The sequence below is a fragment of the Cryptomeria japonica genome, chromosome 1 (genome assembly GCF_030272615.1).
Source record: "Cryptomeria japonica chromosome 1, Sugi_1.0, whole genome shotgun sequence".
Lineage (NCBI taxonomy): Eukaryota > Viridiplantae > Streptophyta > Pinopsida > Cupressales > Cupressaceae > Cryptomeria > Cryptomeria japonica.
This window is the reverse complement of record NC_081405.1, coordinates 572,371,535-572,378,008: the sequence shown is the minus strand read 5'-3', so window position 1 is coordinate 572,378,008 and position 6,474 is coordinate 572,371,535.

Here is a 6,474-nt window from a genome sequence, read left to right as displayed (position 1 = left end):
GGCTCAACACTTGGTTCATTCACGGTTTCTTCTATGCTATGTGGAACGTCTTTAGCAATAAGAGGTTCAACAGCCATGGAAGCCCTAGAGGATGAGGCTCCCTCAGTGGTTTCTGCTTGAGCTAGAGTTTCCTCTACAACATGGGCATTGCCTTCCCCAAATATTCTAATATCTTCAAATTCTCCCCATGTCATCTGAGAAACATCCCCCAGAGAATGTTCCATTAACAATTTAATTAACCCATGATGACTCATAGACCGTGAACTACCTACCCTTTTGCATTTCTTTAGCACTGATAGAAAGAAGGTGATATAAGACATTTGGTACATTCATTCTCCACCCATGTCGTAAATGGCTTAATAACTTGAAATAAATAGAATGCAGATTGAAATATTTTTTGTCACATGTCAAATACTTCATCACATGATATCCTACTTGTGGCCATTCTCCTGGAAGAGACATCCTTTTTGTCTCTTTCTTATCCACAATAAGAGGTCTATCATTTGGATGAGTGAATTCCACCTGCACACTCCTTACATCATTGGCTTTAGTAAATAATTCCCCATCCCTTGGCAACCCTATAACCTCCACTATCCTTTCTTCTATAGTGACAAACCATAAACCCTTAACTGTAGCTTCACCACTGTTGAATGTCTGCATGCATTTTTGTGCAATTTCCTCATTAAAATCTTTAATTTCAGGATATAATCAATCCACCCATAATTTCAAAAGTAGGGTTCACATTGGTTATTGTGTAGTAAGGTATCATGAGTTATAGGCTCAAGTGCACCTCCCATGGCTACTTGGGCAAAACAAAATCCTGTTAAACCGCTATAGAAAATGCAGAGTGTTGAAATTCTTTGTGAAACTTAAAAATCATGAACCGTATCCTTTAAAAAAATTATTGTGGGGTATCATTTATCTCAATTTATCTCAGAATACCTTGCAATAAAAATGGTGATAGGAGAAGTATACTCACACTTGCTATAGGTTGTCACATCAATCCTAAATTCATTCTAAAATTATTTCCAAAAAAAAAAAACACTTAACACGAACCTTAAGTGACATGGACGCACTCTAAAATGTCATGGATAGGACACATAGCTATGGAAAACCGCTGATTTAATTATAACCCCCCCCCCCTGGCCAAACAAAGGTGACACATGTGGAAAAGAACTGATTATGCGAATCACACATGATAATCGTCATAATGGATAAATAAATGCATGATTAAAGAAAAATAGATAACATGTGTTCCTGCAATCATGTGAATAAATGTTGCAACAAAATGGTCATTAAATCATAACATGAGGTGGGGGAAGTGAAGTGGGTGAAGTGGCAGAAAAAGAGATGAGATGGGATGATGTGAAGCGAAAAAATTTATTAATGGAGAATGGTATTCCCACAAAATGTGGAAATATTTATTATGGCTACATGCAAAGAGTTATTTAGGACTTTGGGACAGAAAGTCCCGCTATAGAAGCTGCAGGAACTATGGCATGTGGCTAGATGTCAAAGTGTTGCAGGAAGTCTTCTTTTGTGGAAGGTTTGTGATAAAGACGCAATATGTGACCATTCACCAGAAGTTTAAATTTAATAGGGTCTATAGTTGCTAACTGAATTGCTCCATTTTGAAAAACTTCAACAATTTCAAATGGACCCAACCAACAAGGCTGCAGCTTCCCCATTGTATCTTTATACCTTGAATCATATAAAAGTGCCCAATCTCCATATTTGAATTTTCTTTCTTTAATGTACTTATCATGCCATCTAATATGTTGATTCAAAACAACCTCTATGTGTTGAAGAGCCAATTTCCTTATTTCATCAAGGGCATTGAGTTTCATGATTTGAATTCTTTGTGCTTCAGATAGATTCATATTCAGCTGCAGGGCTGTCCCTAAGAGTTTTGTGTTCAAACTTAATGGGCATCATGGATAGCTTTCAATACACCATTTCAAAAGGTGATAAACCAATATTTATTTTCCATGTAGTTCTGTATGCCCAAATGGATTATGGCAATCTACTTGACTAGTCTTTTCTATGTAGAGCGATTGTCTTTGTGAAATAGCCTCTAGCTCCCTATTGGCAACTTCTACCTGACCATTCGCTTGAGGATGATACGGGGTAGACTTTCTATGCCTGATATTATAGTCATTGACTAGAGTTGTGATTAAGGTGGAGGTAAATTGTGGCCCTTTATCTATAACAAGTTCTCTAGGTACTCCATATCTTGTAAATATCTCTTCATAAAGGAATTCAGCTACCTTGTTATCCCTAGCATGCTTCATTGCTTTTGCTTCTACCCATTTTGTGATATAATCAGTGCATACTAGAATGTAGGATTTCCCATTGGAAGGGGGGTCAATTGGCCCTACAAAATCTAATCCCCACTTGTCAAATGGTGTAACCCTTTTTTGGGGATACAATGGCATTTCATCAGATCTGGTAGGCTTACCCATTCTCTAACATCTATCACATTTTCTAGTGTATTTAGCTACATCTTTATGTAAGGTTCGCCAATAGTACCCTACATTAAGAATTTTTATTGGTGTTCTCTTAGCAACAAAATGTTGTCCACACGGATCATCATGACGTGCATGAAGAATATCATAATTTTCATCCTCTTGGACACACCTTCTTAGGATTTGATCAGGTCCCATGTAGAATAGGCAATCGACAATCCAAGAGAAATTGAAACTTTTCTCAACTAACAACCTTCTTTCCTTGGGAGAAAAGTGAGAAGGAAACTTATTAGCAACTAAATAATTTGTTATATCATCATACCAGGGGGTCTGGACATTTATTAAGAACAAGTGTTCATCAGGAAAGGAGTCATCTATTGTTGCAGGATTGTCCTATAGTTGGATCCTAGAAAGGTAATCTGCAACTACATTGGCTTTCCCTATCTTGTCAACAACTATAATATCAAATTCCTGCATCAGCAACAACCATCGGGCCAATCTTCCTATAATTGAAGACTTATTCATAAGATATCTTATTGTTGTATGATCTATATGAACAAAAAATTGATATCCTGTAATATAATGTTTGAACTTGTTAAGTGCATATATGACTGCCAACATCTCCTTTTTCGTGACAGTATAATTAAGCTTAGGTCCCTGCAAGTTTTTGTTGATAAAATAAATTGCATTCTCTAAATCATCCAGCTTTTGTCCCAAAAATGCTCCCATAGCATAGTCTGATGCATCTGTGTGAATATGGAAAGGTAATGACCAATTTGGACCCTTGAGGATTGGTGCCTGGGTCAATTTTTTTAAAGCTTTAGGAAAGCTTCGTCGCATGTTGGGGTCCAATCAAATTCAACATCTTTAGATAAGAGATAATACAAAGGCCCTGCTATTTTACTAAAGTCCTTGATAAACCTTCTATAATATCTAGCATGGCCAAGGAAACTTCTAACATCCTTTTACTTTGTAGGAATGGGAAGGTTAAGAATGACCTCTATCTTTGTTGGATCAACTTGGATGCCAACTTTAGAAACAATGATATCCCAAGACTATACCTTCCTGCATCATCATGACATATTTCTCACTATTCAGGGATAAACTGTAATCTTCACATCTCTGCAATACTTTCTTCAAGTTCTCCAATGCTTCATCAAATTCTTAACCCTAAGTAGTAAAATCATCCCTATATATCTCCATGTAGTCATTTGAAATGTTTGAGAATATGTTAATGACGGCTCTTTTGAAAGTAGCTGGAGCATTGCATAACCCAAAAGGAAGAGCAGAGTAAGCATATATCCCCCAAGGGCACATAAATATGGTCTTTTCTTGATCTTTTGGAGCTATTCTAATTTGATTGTAACTACCGCATCCATCCAAGATCGAAAAGTATTGCTTCCCTAACAAGGAATCTAACACTTGATCTACAAAGGGTAATGGAAAATGATCCTTCTTGGTTGGTGAGTTAAGTTCCCTATAATTCACACAAACTCACCATTTACCTCCCTTCTTAGGAACTATAACTAGAGGTGACACCCACTGACTATCTGATATAGGGTAGATAAATCCAGCATTCAATAATTTTTGCAATTCCTCCTTAACTATTTCTCTTAAGGTTGGATTAATCCTCCTTTATGACTATCTAACTGGTTTGCATTCTTCTTTGACGTATATCCTATGGGTACACACTTTAGGATCTAACCCCCTCATGTCTCTATAGTCCCATGCAAAAGTCGACTTATGATTCTAAAGTAGATCAACCATGGCTGCCTTTTGTGCCTCTGGGAGCTGATTATTAATGTTTAAATACTTTCTTGTGGCAACTTCTACCTTGGTGGTTAGGTCAATCTGAGTCACTTCTATGAGAGAAGTGTGAACCTCCTGTGGTAACAGAGTGTGCAATATATTTGCGGCTACAAGAAGTTCAGATGAGGAGGAAGGTAGGAAAATTGAGTGCAAGACACATGAAGTTAATTCTTGTGGTTGGTGTTCTGATCCATAATGATTTTATATTATATCAGAAAGAACTCAATCTTCATCTTGAAGTTGTATGAATGGTTCCCTATTTATCATCATGAGGTGACGAACAAAGTTGACTTCTTCTTCTGCCTTTTCCCCTATATCAGGCCATACGACCTGCTCTTGATCAAGTTGAGGTTGTGCAAGGGAATAAAGAGCTAATTTCTAATTTTAATTCCCATCCAAAATAGTCATATCTCTTGACCAACATCCAATATATGCATCAGATGTAGCAAGCTAAGGTCATCCTAGAATGACTAGATATCCTCTCAATGTGGCCTTAGGAGATAATATCATGAAATATGCTGGATATTCCCAAGAATCCAAAGTAACTACAATATCTTCTATCATACCATTGGGTTGGACAATGGAGCTATCAAAAAGTTGTATGACTATGGGAGTAAGTCGAAGACTGGTTATGTTAAGTTGTTGCATGATGTCCTTAGTCATGACATTAATGGCAACTCCTAGATCTATTAGATCATTCTTAATATGAGTACCATTAATGACTATTCCCACAATAGGGCTACCTGGATCAAATTATTTAGGTATTGTAACCTTACCCAACATAATATCAGCTAGTTGTCCCATCACATGGATTGTTTGTGGGTCCTTCTTTTCCCTACTAGGTTTCTTTAAACATGCTTCCTTAATGACCTTACTATAGATGGGGGCATCCTTGATAGCCTAAAATAATGGAATATTAACACATAGGTGTTTCAACTGATCAATGAGATCAAAATTTGCATCTTTACTTTGCTCAGTCTCCTTAGCTTGTAACCTTTGAGGAAATAGAGGTATTCTATTCATTGGAGGTGAAGTTCTAGATTGTTGGGCTTGAGAAGATTGAGTTGGTTGGTCTAGAGGGTTATTTGATATTGATTGCTTTGATGGTACTTCATTAATTATTGGAGAAGATGGATTAGGCAATGTAGTCCCTAGCCTAAGATGAATATCTCTTATGTTAAGGGAATATGCAGGGAATTGGTTAGGATTAGCAAAATAGACTTCTTGTTGTGGTTGGGGCTTACTATTTGGATTTGGTATAGGATGAGATGGAAACTGGGTAGCTTTAGGTGGAGTGGAATTAGGAGAAAGAGGTGGAATTATAGTAGGCTATTGTGGTGATTGAGGTGACTGTAAATAAGAAGAAGGTTGATTTGACCATTGTTGACCCCCTCTCCATTGAGAAGTTAGTTGCCAATTTCCCTATGGAAGCTGCCATGACCCTTGAGGTTGAGACCAATTTCCCTATGGATACTGCCATTGGGATGAAGGATTGGAATAATTTGACCATGAACCTTGGGGATTATACCAAGATTGAGGTGGAAAATTCCCAAAATTTTGAACATATATGGAGGTTGCCAACAATTATTTTGTGCATAAGAATTCCCATTATAACCAGCAAATGATAATGGATCAGGAGGCATACCTTGTCTTGGGGCCCATGGCCTTCTTTGAGAAACATAGAAGAGTTATTCATCATCTCTATCTACTAGCTTAAACTTAGGAACATGGTGATTATCAAGATTAGCAACTAACTTACACCTGCAGTCCTTCTTCTTTTGCCTCCAGTGTGGACAAAATTCTACATGCATTGCTTCAGCTTATTCATGCTTCTTATTAGCTTGAAGTGAATCCAACTGAGTGGCCATATTATTTATGATATCCTCCTTAAAATCCTTCAACAAATGGCTTGGCTCCATCCTAAAAAATGCCATTAGTTGTTGTTGATGAAGACTTCCCAAGCTTATAATGCCTATTCTTCTTGGTAGTGGCCTTGGAATATTTTTGACAAATTTGGCTAATGTCATTCCATGATGATTGAGTTATATCTCCACCTCCCATAAGGTCTAGGGAATCTATGCATTCTTCACTAATTCCTCTCAGAAATATCAGCTTGAGAGACTCTTCATTTAGAGTACCGTGTTTAGACTTCTTAACACAAAATAGAAATCTCTCAAGATAGTCTTCTAGACTCTCATCC